This window comes from Ochotona princeps, chromosome 7, assembly GCF_030435755.1.
Source record: "Ochotona princeps isolate mOchPri1 chromosome 7, mOchPri1.hap1, whole genome shotgun sequence".
Classification (NCBI taxonomy): domain Eukaryota; kingdom Metazoa; phylum Chordata; class Mammalia; order Lagomorpha; family Ochotonidae; genus Ochotona; species Ochotona princeps.
The window spans coordinates 12,418,753-12,431,976 of record NC_080838.1 but is presented as its reverse complement, the minus strand read 5'-3'; positions in this window follow the sequence as shown (position 1 = coordinate 12,431,976).

Genomic DNA, 13,224 nt, shown 5'->3' with positions numbered 1-13,224 from the left:
GAGGCTGGTGTCATGAGGGCTGGCTTTGACCCCAACTTTTTTCTCTTCTATATTCTAAGTTTGCAGTAATGAAATCTATATTATTATTATTATTGAACCTTTTAAAGATTTGTTTATTTTTATTGGAAAGGCAGATAAACAGAGAGGAGGAGAGACAGAGAGGAAGATCTTCCGTCTGATGTTTCACTCCCCAAGTGACGGCAACGGCTGGAGCTGTGCCAATCCGAAGCCAGGAGCCAGAAACTTCCTCTTCTGGGTCTTCCATGCAGGTGCAGGGTCCCAAGGCATTGGGCCGTCCTCTATTGCTTTCCCAGGCCACAAGCAGTGAGCTGGATGGGAAGCAGGGCCACTGGGATTAGAACAGGTGCCCATATGAGATCCCGGCGCATGCAAGGCGAGGACTTTAACCATTACGCTGTTGTGCCAGGCCCTATTATTGAATTTTTAAAGATAACAATAATAAGCAAATTACCCACTCCATACCAATGTCTTCAGCAATATAAATAGCTTATCATGTTCTTTTCAAAAGAGATTCATGTAAAATACCCAGAAAGTGCCCAGTGTCAGAGAATAAATGACTTTTTTCTGAAATGCATCTTTTGCACACACATTTGTTGAGGGGTGTTCAACAACTTCATCTTCAAACAATTTAAAGCATGCTTTTATCAAGCTATGTATGGAAATACTATGTGCATAGGCTTTTCTCATCAAAGACGAGATAATGATAATACCATCTTCAGCCCGTACGAGGTTGGGGGGTGGATTTAATTGAATCTCGAAGCACAGTAAGGAGTATGCTGCTACAGCTCCTGCAGGTGCACGGCATGCCGTGAGGTCCAAACACTGCATGAACTTGAGGTCAAGATGCAAGGTTTCAAAGGGTTTGCCCAGATTTCTCTACAGGCTCTGTCCTCAGGTTCCTAGGGGATAACTTTTCATTTTCTTTAGTTACTAGAAGAAAAGTTTGAATATATTGCCTCTGCGATCTGGAGTCTCCTTGCTTTATCACAGCAGTGGCTTTCTCAATAGGAATTTTGGGCATTGTGACATTCAATCAGTTATAAATTTCAGTTATAAAATATTTATTGAGGTTTTCATGATTTGATTTGTTTTAAACCAACCTATTTTTCCCTCCCTATCCCTTATTGTTGTGCCTTAAACAAAATAAATGACCCAGAATTATTTGGCATTCATACAACATAAATCATAACCCACACAGGATTACTTTCAAGTCTACATTGCGGTCCCATGGAAAAGAGGGTTGACTCTCCTTCCCTTCTAACGCTTTCTATCACTGCCCACAACAAACAGATGGGCAAGGGAAATTTGAAAAGCAAGGAGAGAGAAACAGGGGGAAAGAAATAAAAGAAGGGAGGAAGTGAAGGAGGAAGAAGGAAAACATCAAAAATTATTTTATAAATTAGGCCTTTCTCTGAATTCAGAAAATGACTTTTAAAAAAGATTTATTTATTTTTATTGGAAAGACAGATTTTGGATATACAGTGTGATGGTAACACCTTAGATTTTTCAGTTGCTTTTATTAAAAACTTGGAAGGCAAAACACTGAACATATGAACTCTGGAAAAAATGATAAATGTGCTAACATTCACATGTTTAGATTTTTTTGGTTAAAGAACTAGCTTTCTACTGGAAGTTCTTGTGAAGAACCAAAAAAAAAAAAAAATCATTTAAAATCACCCTTTGTCTGTGGCTGAATATCTTGTGTAAATAGCTATGTGGGGCTGGGGCAGACTGGGATGCACACTTTAGAACAGGTAGTGAAACACATCCTATTTCTACTTCAGGGATCACAGACTTACTGTCACCAGGCCTTCTCATCTTCTTTTCTTTTCCGTAATAGATTTGCTTTATTTTTGATGGTGTTTACATAGTTGAGAAGGATGTATGCCCATGTGGACCATCGATTAAGGTGAAAAGGGTCAAGGAATGGAGAAAAGTGGATAAAACAACTGCTTCCTGCATCTGGAAAAAGGGTGGGGTGAGGAGGAGCGCTGCTCGCAGCAGCCTACCTACCAGTATCCAAGGATGTGGGGTGACCACTCAATGTCACCTTGGGGTCCCCGATGTAGAACATGTTCTGAGGGTAATGTTTAAGTGGTTTTGATAGTTCTAAGATGTTGATTTCATTGCTCCAAGGTTGAGGAAATCCTTCCAAGGTCCATTGGCTGACATACTTCACTTGCTGTTAAAGCTGGGCCAGGAGAGCTGTCCAATTTGCTCTGCCCTCCGTGGTATTAGACATTCTCTGCAGGCCTCAGTGATGTGTCATGTCTCCCATGTGCATCTGGGCATGCTGTCCACTGCAGAGGTTTCAGCAACCAAGGAGGCCCATTCTGACACATGCGCTCCATGGTTAGACGACAGACCTGTGATTTTCACTGTGGTTGGAGTTTTGAGTCTAGTTATCCAGTTTGGAGGTCCCAAAGAAACCTCACTTGAGATGACCCCCAGACCTAATTCCTGTGTGTGATAGCCAGTGCAGGGTCCAGCTCAGCCTGTTACCTCACATCAGCCTACACATCACACTGGTGGTTACAGTTGCCTAGTTAGTTCTGTCCCTAGTCCAATACCATATGCAAACCAATGGATGCTCTAGGCCAGCACTACCCTCCCCAATACACACTCAGTCCTCATGTACACCAGAAGGAACTTCAGCTCAGTAGGAGTGACCCCCCAATAACTCTCAGAAGGCCCACCCTCAGCCCAGGTCCTTGCATTCTGACATGTGCCACACATTTGTCCAGTCTGACCACATCCCATTCAGCTCTTGGGTGAATCAAGATGTGAATCACACATCAATGGGTGTTGCAGCCTGGCTCAGCTCAACCGACCCCACTGTCCAGTTCACACTTATGCCAATGCCTGACCAGCCAGGCCTGCATCCAGGCCTGGTTCTTATGCTTACCAGTGGGACCTATATTTTCACTGCTAGGCCCACTCCCGGATGTGAATCTTGCATTTTCCAAGTGGTACTGTGGTCCAGACTGACTGGACCTGTCTCCAGTGCCGGAATTTGCCAGCTGCCACTATGACAAAGCCTGACCAGCCTGTACCTACTCTGGCTCATGCACATACCAGTGGATACAGTTGCTTAGTCCAGCCTGGCTCTTCTCAAACCCAGATCACAGGCAGGCCAATGGATACTCTGACCCAAGTCTCAGCTCTCACGCTTACCAACAGGAGCACTGACCCAACAAGGGAACCCTCAACCTCCTCTACAGGGACTCTTCCCTCCCCCACACCGCCAGCCCAGGGTCTTACATGTGCTGGTGGATGCCGTGACCCAATCTGTCATGGCCTGTCTCACCTCAGCATTTGTCAGCAGCTGCTACAGCCTGGCCCAGCCCAACCTGCTTCCAATTTCAGCTCATGCAAGTGTGTACCATAGCTTAGCCCAGCCCTGCCAGCCCTCAGATCTGATTCTAATGTGAACTGGCTGGTGTTACTGCCCAACCTATCCTGTCCTACGCCCTGTTCTGGTTCTCACATCTGTTAATGGGTGCTTTGAACTAGCCCAGCCAGGCCTGCCCCCTGACCTGACCCACACATATGCAAGAGGGTACCATAAACTGGCCTGGGCTGGGCTGCACCAGCCTTGGTTCTTGTGCTTACCTGCAGGGACTGTGTCCTGACAGTGGAGTTCCCTAAGCTCTTGCCTCAGGTCACCTCCCAGTGGCAGATCTTGTGCACATGGGTGGGTTCTTGGCCCAGCCTGACTTGCCCCACCTCCTGTCCTGGCAGGAACAGTGGTGTTGCCTGATCAGCCCATGGGACTTCTCCTTTTTTAAGAGAAACAGATTTCCTAATTTTATTGAGAAATTTCCATGTTTGGGGATATACTTGTATACAACAAACAAAATATATAATTACACAACAGATTCATGGGTCATTGTCTCTCCTTTAAATGCACAAAACTCCCAACAAATCACTATAATGCATATGGAGTTTTTTATATACACCAGACAGCAAAAATAAATACATGTATTCCATAGAAGTCATTGCGTGGGACTGACATTGTGGTGTAGTGGGTTAAGCTGCCACCTACAATGCTGGCATCCCATATGGGCACCTGTTTGAGTCTTGGTTGCTGCACTTTCAATTCAGCTCCCTGGGAAAACAGTAGAGAATAATCCAAGTGCTTGGGCCCCTGTTACCCATACGAAAGACCCAGAAGAAGCTCCGGTTTTCAGCTTGGTCCCGCTCCATGTAGTTATTTGGAGAGTGAAACAGTGGATGGAAGAGTCTCTCTCTCTCTCTCTTTAACTCTACCTATCAAATAAATTTATTTTAAAACCCATCTTTTAAAAAGCCATTATGTGTTATAGGTGTGTTGACTCCCAAGATTGGGACTAACTTTTAGTCTAACGCTCTTGGTAATGAGATAGACCCTAGCTGGACAGATTTTATTGTGAGATCATCCCTTCTTAAAGTTGGTCTAAATCTAACATTTCCCTTCACACCCATTAGTATGACTGTTATTTTTTAAAATGAGAAAATAAGTGTGTGAGAAGACGTGAAAAAGTCAGGGCCCTTGCAGTTTGTTAATGTGAATGCATCATGGTATAGTTACTGGGGAAATTGATACGGCCATTCTCCAAAAACATTCAATAGGACACTGTTGGGAGATGTAGCAGTTCCACTCAAAGCTGGAAAGCAGGGACTCCAACAGGTGTTTCTACACCTATGTCCACAGCACCATTGTTAAAGTAGCCAAAAAGTGGAAACACAAGAAGTGTTCATTGACACACATATGGATAAACAAAATGTGCTATATACGTCCAGTGTATTAGCACTCGGCTTTGGACAGGAAGGAAATCCTATAATGGGCAGCAAGGTGGGCCTTAGAGATGTGATGCTGAGTGAAGCAAGGCAGGTACAGAGGGACCAGTATTGTAGAATTCCTCTTACGTAGGAGCCCAGCACAGTCACGTTCTTAGAACCAGGAAGCTGCATAGTGGCTGCCAAAGGCTGGCAGAGTAGACAGAATTGAGAGTTATTGTTTAATAGAACAGAGTTTTCATTTGGAAAGATGACAAAGTTCTGGAGATGGATTGCCATACCACAATGTGCATGTATTTAATACCATTGAGATGGAGGCATCAAATGGTAAAAAAAAAAATTGTTAAATTTTATATTGTCTAAACTTTACCATATTACAAACAAAACAAAACAAACAAACCCAAGAATGCAATCTGACATTCTCCCAGTCTTCCCCTTCCCTGCCCTTGCCTCTACCCTGCTTTTCAAAAACATTTTATTTGTTTGAAAGGCAGAGTGACAGAAGTGAGGAGGACAGACAGAAGACGTTTCCTGTTCTCTGGTTTACTGCCCAAACAGCCACAATGTCCAAAACTGGGCCAGACTGGATCCAGGAGCCAGACGCTTCGTCTGGGTCTCATATGTGGGTGCAGGAGCCGAAACACTCAGACCACCTTCTGCTATCTTCCCAGACACAGTGAAAGGGAGCTGCCTGTGAAGTGGAGCAGCTAGGACTCAAACCAACATTCATAGGATACTGGTGTCCCAAGAGGCGACTTAACCCACTGCACCTAGTCTCAGCCCCATCCTGCTGCTCTTGTTTGGAAGCCTTCCAGTCTCACTGGGCCAGACCTCAGACCAAAACAGTGTCCAGAGGGAGACGAGCAACAAGGTGGTCTACCCTGCCCTAAAACACTGGACTTCCCATGACATGATTCCAGTGTGTAGGTTTCTTCTTATTTCCTTTGGGACCCTTGGAGAGCATGGTGATGCCACCACCCATATAATTCTCTATTGGCACAGAATACATTCCTGAAAGAGAAGCTGTAGAGAAAAAGGGACACACTCTGGACTGTAACTTTCTCCCATCCAAGTACTAACCAGGCACGACCCTGCTTAGCTTCCGAGATCAGTCGAGATTGGGCGTGTTGGGGGTGGTATGGCTGTAGACTGGACTGTAACTTTCTGATCGTGTCTTTGAAGCGGAACTGTCAGCAATCTCTTTGAGTCTTTCTCAGTTCTGGAGCTGCTGCAGAAGGATGTGAATTTTCATCAGAATTCTCCTGCGGTTGGAAAAGGTCCCATGGGAGATTTCTGGTTCAGCTGGAGACTTTTCCATCTGGAAGATGTGTCCATCAAAAATCAGATGAAGATAAGAAAGAAGAGACACTAAAAGATAGGAAAACATTTTTCCCCTCTAAGAAAATGTCACCACACGAGTTTACATCTTAAAGCACCAGGTATTACAGCAGGGTCCTCATACCCAGAAGGATTTTATACACACACACACACACACACACACACACACATGACATAGGGAAAGGGAGGAGGGAGAGAAAGAAACATAGGCAGAGACAGAGAAATTTTCTATGCTGTTCAATTCCCCAAATGCCTGCAATAGGTAGAGTTGGGTGAGACCAAAGTCAGGGCTTGGAATTTCATCTAGGTCTCCCATGAAGGTGGGAGGGATCTCACCACTTTAGCCACACCTTGCTGCCTTCTGGGGTGCACTTTAGTAGGAAGCTAGAATTAGAGGCAGAGATTGGATATGGGATGAAGGCATACATCTGAACTTCTGTGCCAAACACCTGCCCCTCTGGCACCCATGTTTCTTCTTTCTATAAAGCTCTCCTTAACCCTAAAACATGAGGTTCTTTTGATATATTTTTTTTAATTTGCTATTTGCTCATCCAGAAGCAGGTAATAAAAAGCAACTTGTTAAAGCTCTGACAAAATCTGTGAGTCTTTTTGACCTATAACACTTAAAGATATCTCAGTGTGCTTCCTTCTAAGAAGACAGGCAGGGAAAAAAAGGCCTCTTTGCTCAAAGCAGCAGCTTTGCAAAGGATCTTGCATGGTCTAGGGGGCTGCTAGGAATCCCCAACTGCTTGGCACAGGCTCCAGTTCCACCAGCTCGTGTTAAAAATGAGTGCGCACACAGAGAATGAGAGGTGACCTCGATTGTCTCACCAGGAGGTAGGACAGCAAGGGGGCGAGGCAGCAAGTGGCTCAGCACTTCACCACTAAGAGCCTTAAATATCAATGGTATTAGTAAATGAGCAGCTACAAGCAGTGTCATAAACTTTATGAGTTCACAACAGTGTGACAAATCCTTCTTGAAATATTGGTTGTGGCTGAGAGATTCCTGATTGTGCTGGGGCCGAGCACAAGGCAAGTGAGCCAGCAAAGAGGGTCATTTGTCTCTAAGCCAAAGTCCATCCATGGCCAAAAGCATTATTACTTATTCTTATTAACCATAACGACAACAACCCACATTTTCACAGCATTTGACTACTGCAGAGTGCTTCAACGTCATTCCAAGCTGCTATTTCACCCACAGTGAGGCAAGGTAGAAGGTCAGAAGAAAACCATTCAGCTTAGAGACTACAGAGACTGTCTCAGGATTCAAGCGCAGGCTGGTGGCCTGCAGAAAACCATTCATTTACATGATACTAAATCTGGAAAGTCAATAGAAGCTCTGATTGAAATGGCCAAAATGTTCAATGCTCCCATAGTGGACTTAGGAGAGCTGAACATCTAGCAGCTTAGTTTTTTCACTTTGTGTTTCCTTTCCCCTTCAGCTACCTAGCCCCCATTCCAAAGAGTTGGGCAAGTCCACTTTCTATGGATTTTTGAAGTATACTCCTATAGGAATATTATACCAATGTGTTAAAACATCTCCTTTTCTGCTCTGATGTCTAGAGACATGAATATATATGGTTTTGGAGATTCTTTGTGTGCAATGCCTAATGGGGAAACTGTTCTCTCAGGACCCTCAGAGTGGCTGTTCCCTCTGTTGGAGATGCCCTTCCTGCAGATATGGGACCTGCAATCTCACTTCAGTCATATTTCTATAAGCAGAGGAGCTTTCTCTCATTCCTTTGTGGAAGACAGCCCCACCTGTCAGCTGCAGCCAATCCTCTCCATCTCTCTCCTGTTCTACCTTTCATGGCAGCAGCTAGTATCATCTGAGATATGTATTGATGTTTTACTCATGTGTAGCTTGTCTCCCCACTGGACTATGAGTTGGCATCTGTCCTCAGCGCTCAGAATGCACCAGATCTACAGTAGCTACTCATCAATACGTATTTCATGCTGAGTGAGTTTGTGTTTAGAATATTTCTTCTACATTCCAAAGTCTTTGCCTTCTAAGATACGAGAAGGAAAGGTTAGCATGAAAGAAAAAGACAATGCTTTCTTGCTCCAGTGTTCAAACTCACAGAAGCTCTTCCAAAGCCCAGAGACATGCTGGGAACCCCTAGTCCTTCCAAACATGTGCCCTGTTCTGGATATTGCAGCACCATTTACCTTTTCCTGTCTTGGCACATACCAGCTTGCTTTGCAATGATGCTTGTTCGCTGAAACAAAGGTTTCATGTCCCTCGTGTCCTCTAGAACATACATTAAGTGCGCAATCATTCCTAAATTGCAAGACAATGAATGGGAAGAAAAGACAGATTTTGCCAACGTGTAGAGTCCATCATCCACACAGCGCAGAATTACTGAGGATGGCTCCAACAGCAGAGGGCTTCCATGGGGCCGGTGCAGTGGCATAGTCAACTAATCCTCCCCTACAATTCCAGCATCCAGTTCTAGTCCTGGCTGTTCCACTTCCAATCCAGTTCCCTGATGATAGCCTGGAAATAAGCAGAAGATGGACCAATATTTGGGGACTCTGCACCCATATGGGGGACCTGGAAGAAGCTCCTGGCTCCCAGCTTTGGATCAGGCTGGTTCTGGCCATTATGATCATTTGAGGAGTAAGCCAGTGGAAGGAAGCCCTCTCTTTTTTGTCTCTCACCTCTCTCTCCCTCTAGCTCTCTTTCCCCATAAGTCTAACTTTCAAGAAAAACAAGTAAATCTTTAAACAAAACCTGAAAAGTTCCCTTACCAAGGGACATTTATTGAAGGGTAAGAGAGGAGGATCATTTCACCATGCAAAGGAGAGTGGCATCCAGAAAACAAGTTGCTGGAATGAGTCTTTTTTTTTTTTTATGATTTATTTATTCTTATTACAAAGTCAGATATACAAAGAGTAGGAGAGACAGAGAGGAAGATCTCCTGTCCGATGATTCACTCCCTAAGTGAGCCGCAACGGCCGGTGCTGTGCCAATCCGAAGCTGGGAACCAGGAACCTCTTCCAGGTCTCCCACGCGGGTGCAGGGTCCCAGTGCTCCGGGCCCTCCTCGACTGGTTTCCCAGGCCACAAGCAGGGAGCTGGATGGGAAGTGGAGCTGCCGGGATTAGAACCGGCGCCCATATGGGATCCCGGGGCTTTCAAGGCGAGGACTTTAGCCGCTAGGCCATGCCGCCGGGCCCTGGAATGAGTCTTGAAGTGGTACTGGGTGTGGCTGGTTGAATGGTAAAGTTCTCTCCTAAGGCAGAAAAGAGGCGTAGTGGTGCTGTAAAAAGCACGGAGGTTGGCTGTGATCGCCCTGGGTTCAGAACTTTCCTAGGATCCTTAGGATGTGCTTACTGTCGTTGTCAGCCATTCTTATTGTCAGCGCAGCTTGCGTCACAGGTTGTTACATGGAGCAAAAGGAAGGCTCAGCTCTAACTTTTTTGTTCTCTTGATTCCACAAGGGGAGAAGCAAAGGTTCTTACTCAGAAGTATCTGCTGGGACTTGCTGTGTGTCACTGGAGCTGTCTTGGCACTGCACATTCCTCAGGCCCCAGCAAGCGTGATACTGCACTGACCTATGTGGGTCAGGGTGCAGAATGGTCCTGGGGCTGAGGACTCTGAGTGAGTGTCCCAGCCTCCCCTGACTGCAGTTCCAGGAAGTAGGGTGAGTGGATCCCGTGTGGCCCAGACCCAAATGTCCACTACTCTTGGCTCCAGAAAGAGAGTGTAATGGATTGGTTTGGCATAAAAGGCCTGGAGTTGAACTAAGAGGATGCAGGGATGCCTCCTAAGTATTGGATTCCTCAGGGACAAAGCAAAATCGTCATTAGCAAGTGAAAAGCAAAATGAAAGTCTCCTTTCTTTCTAATTCTTGGGTCCTATTGTGTAAGACAATTCTTGGGGTGGAAGGAAGGGGGTGGGGGGAGAAATTCATTGTATTCAAACATTTAAAAAGTAAAAAAGAAGAAATTAGAAGAAAGAAGATGCAGAAAAACTGCTTTAGCTTTGGGAGCTGTGAGTTACTTTGGTTTGTGAAAGGCAGGAACCTGTCGCTTTCATAAACTGGAGGACAAGGTGAGTTTTCTACCTGGGTTTTCTTAAGCAAGTCCTTTCTGGGCCTCAGAGAAGCCAAGCAGGTGGCTGGTGACTGGCCTCCTAAGCGCAAGGCAGTCAGAGAGCTTGGCAGGTGTTGTACTCTATTATGTCTCACTTTAGCTAGTCCAGAGGGAAGACAGAACACTCCCCAGGCTTCCCTGGTGTGCATAGCCCACCCACAAGACCAAAGCAGCCTGCTTCCAGGCCTGCGGTGCTGGGATCAGAGGACAGAGCGTGTTCCTGTCACTGAAGCATTGAACGTCCGTTGAAGCCCTCTCACCCCTCCACCTGCTCTAAGGCAGCCTGCCACTCAGACCAGATCAAACAGGCGGGCGCTCCTATGTTCTTTTTCTTCAATACTCTAAGTGGATTGTTCCTGTCGAGGGACAAGTTTCATTAGAGAATTTTCCCTCTTTTAGAGAAAATGATAATAACAACAACAACAAAAAAATAAAACACACACAGCAAAATCAAGAAAACATTGTATTCAATTCAGTCACCAGCCACCTTCTTTCCTTGCCACGGCCTTTTTTTATCCTAGTGAGAATGCCATGTACTTCCCTTTACAATTTTCTCTATAAAGGCAATAGACGTTAAGATTCCGTAAGTGCTCCTCTTTGAGAGAGGCAGGGTGCGGGTGGAGGTGCTGGATTGGGAGTTGTGTTTCTTGCTGAGTTATCTAGCAGAATTAGAGAGCGACACGTGCGTAAAATACTTGGCAATCCTTTGGCTCAAGATGTGTGACTAAAGCAGCAAAAATACCTTTGCTGTGACACCACAGTAGTTCTGTTTCCTTTTGGCCAGCTAAAGCCGCAGCATGCCTTGCCTCTTATCTCTTATGCCTCCTTCCTTCAGTTGAGAGAAATAGCCTGTACTTTTAATTTCCTGATTAGATTTACATATTAAATATTGATTTCCAATTTTCCTGGTGGGAAAGGGCCAGGAATGGTTAATATTTTAGACTTGGGCGGGGGTAGATATGTGGTGTGGTATTTAAGGTGCTCACATCCCATTTGGGAGTGCCTATGTTCAAGTCCAGCCACCTGATACTAGGAGGCTGCGCTGATGGCTCAGTTTGCTGGTCCCTGCCAACCATATGGGAGATCTGGATCAAATTCTGGGCTCTTGACTGCCCCCAAGCCCAGCCCCCACTGTTGTGGGCAACATGAATCAACAAAGAGGCAACCTCTCTTTTTGTCTCTACCTCTCAAATAAAAATTTTGTAAAAATCATTTAGACATGGATGTATCATCTGACATGAGCGCTGGCATGAAGCTCTTTGAGCTGTCTTTGGGGCTAACCTTCCTTGTCTTCCATTTTCCTCCCTGCTTCCAGCCCTTACTACCACTTCAAGATTCACGCGAAGGAATTTGAGAAAGGAAGCAATGGCTCAAAATTCAAAAGGAGCAAGATGTTAAAGCCTTGATCCCAAACTTGTTAGTTCAGCTAGCATCTGTCATGAATGAATAAGTACAAGAAAGAAACAAGGTCCATCCCACTTGCTAATAGCCCACTGTTTCAATCCTGGTGGTCCTCCAGCCCTACCCTAATGCAGCTTTCCCTGCAACTCTGTTCCCACAGACATAACCCAGATTTCAATGTCACCTTCCCCCCAATTATATCTTTTAAATGTTGGTCCTTTCCCATGGGGACTGCCTCTAGCTCTTTTACACTTTTAATGTGGCCTCCCATTTCCCCACTATAACTGAAGCCTGGGTTTCTGCCACAACGTGATCCTCTTAATAGATTTCTCCAACAGAGGTCACTATGCTTACTCATGGACTGGAAAACAAGAGACTGTCTTTGAACCGCACAGAGTGCTACCGCCTGCTCTTCTGAAGTGCAGCATCTGTGTGAGCCCGCCTCTCTTCCTGCTTTGTATTATCCCCTCTCTGCTCCTTGAAGCCTTTACCTTTGCCTTTCAAATAAAAATTCAGTGTTTGCATCCCTGTGATGCCTGCACCTATGTGTCCAGGTTGTCTCACCAACACATTGCAGCCCTTCAGTTTCTTGATCTCCTGGGCTCTAGGGACAATAATTTCAACTCTCCCTTGCTGGGTTCCTGATGGGGCTTCCCCTTAACCTTGACCTTGACTACCATTTTTCTAAGCCTTCATGGTAGTGAGCCTCCAAAAAGGACTCCTAACATTTCCTCCTCCTTATACACATCAAGATTTATGAACCATTTCCCTTCTCGTAAAGTGTGGGTTTAACTGAGTGTGACAGAAGTGATGTCTGAAAGTTTAGAGTCTAGGTCTTAAGTAAATGGGTAGCTTAGTTTCCTTCGTGTAGTGAATAAGACGTTGTGGAAGCAGTCCTTCCTTCAGTTGGGAAGCACAGGCTAGTCTAGGGGGAAAGGTAAGAAGAGGGAAACTTAGAGAGAGTGAGAGAGAGCGAGATCCTCCATGTACTGGTTCATTTCCAAAATGGCCACAGTAGGATTGCCAGGGCTGGACTCGCTCTAAGCTAGGAGCCTGAAACTCCATGATCTCCTACGTGAGTGTCAGGGACCCAAGCACTTGAGCCATCAAAAAATGGTGGCTTCTCCAGACACACTTGTAGGAAGCTGAATCGAAAGTGGAGCAGTTGGCACATGGACTGGTGCTCATGCGGGATGCCAGGACTGCAGGCTGTAACATAATCCACTATGAAACAGTACTGGATACTATATATGCACTGTTTTAGATACAGCAATGAATACAACAACAATCTTTCTGCCCAGCCTGTCTTCGGATTTCATTTTGAGGACTGAGTAATCGACAGACAATAACAATAATACTCATAATAATAACACAGCAAATTCATAAGGTTGGTTGGTGATTCATGCTTCCCCCAGGAAAAAGAGAGAGTAAGTGCTTAGGTAGTGAGGTCACTTCACTGCTCTCTGAGCACTGTTTCCTCAGCTCAGTATGGTACTTTTCTCAGGTTCCCTTCCTGGAGCCAGCATCCAATAAAGGCTCCGGGCAGAAAGCTGGATCTCTTATTAATCTTATCTCTTATATTTCATAC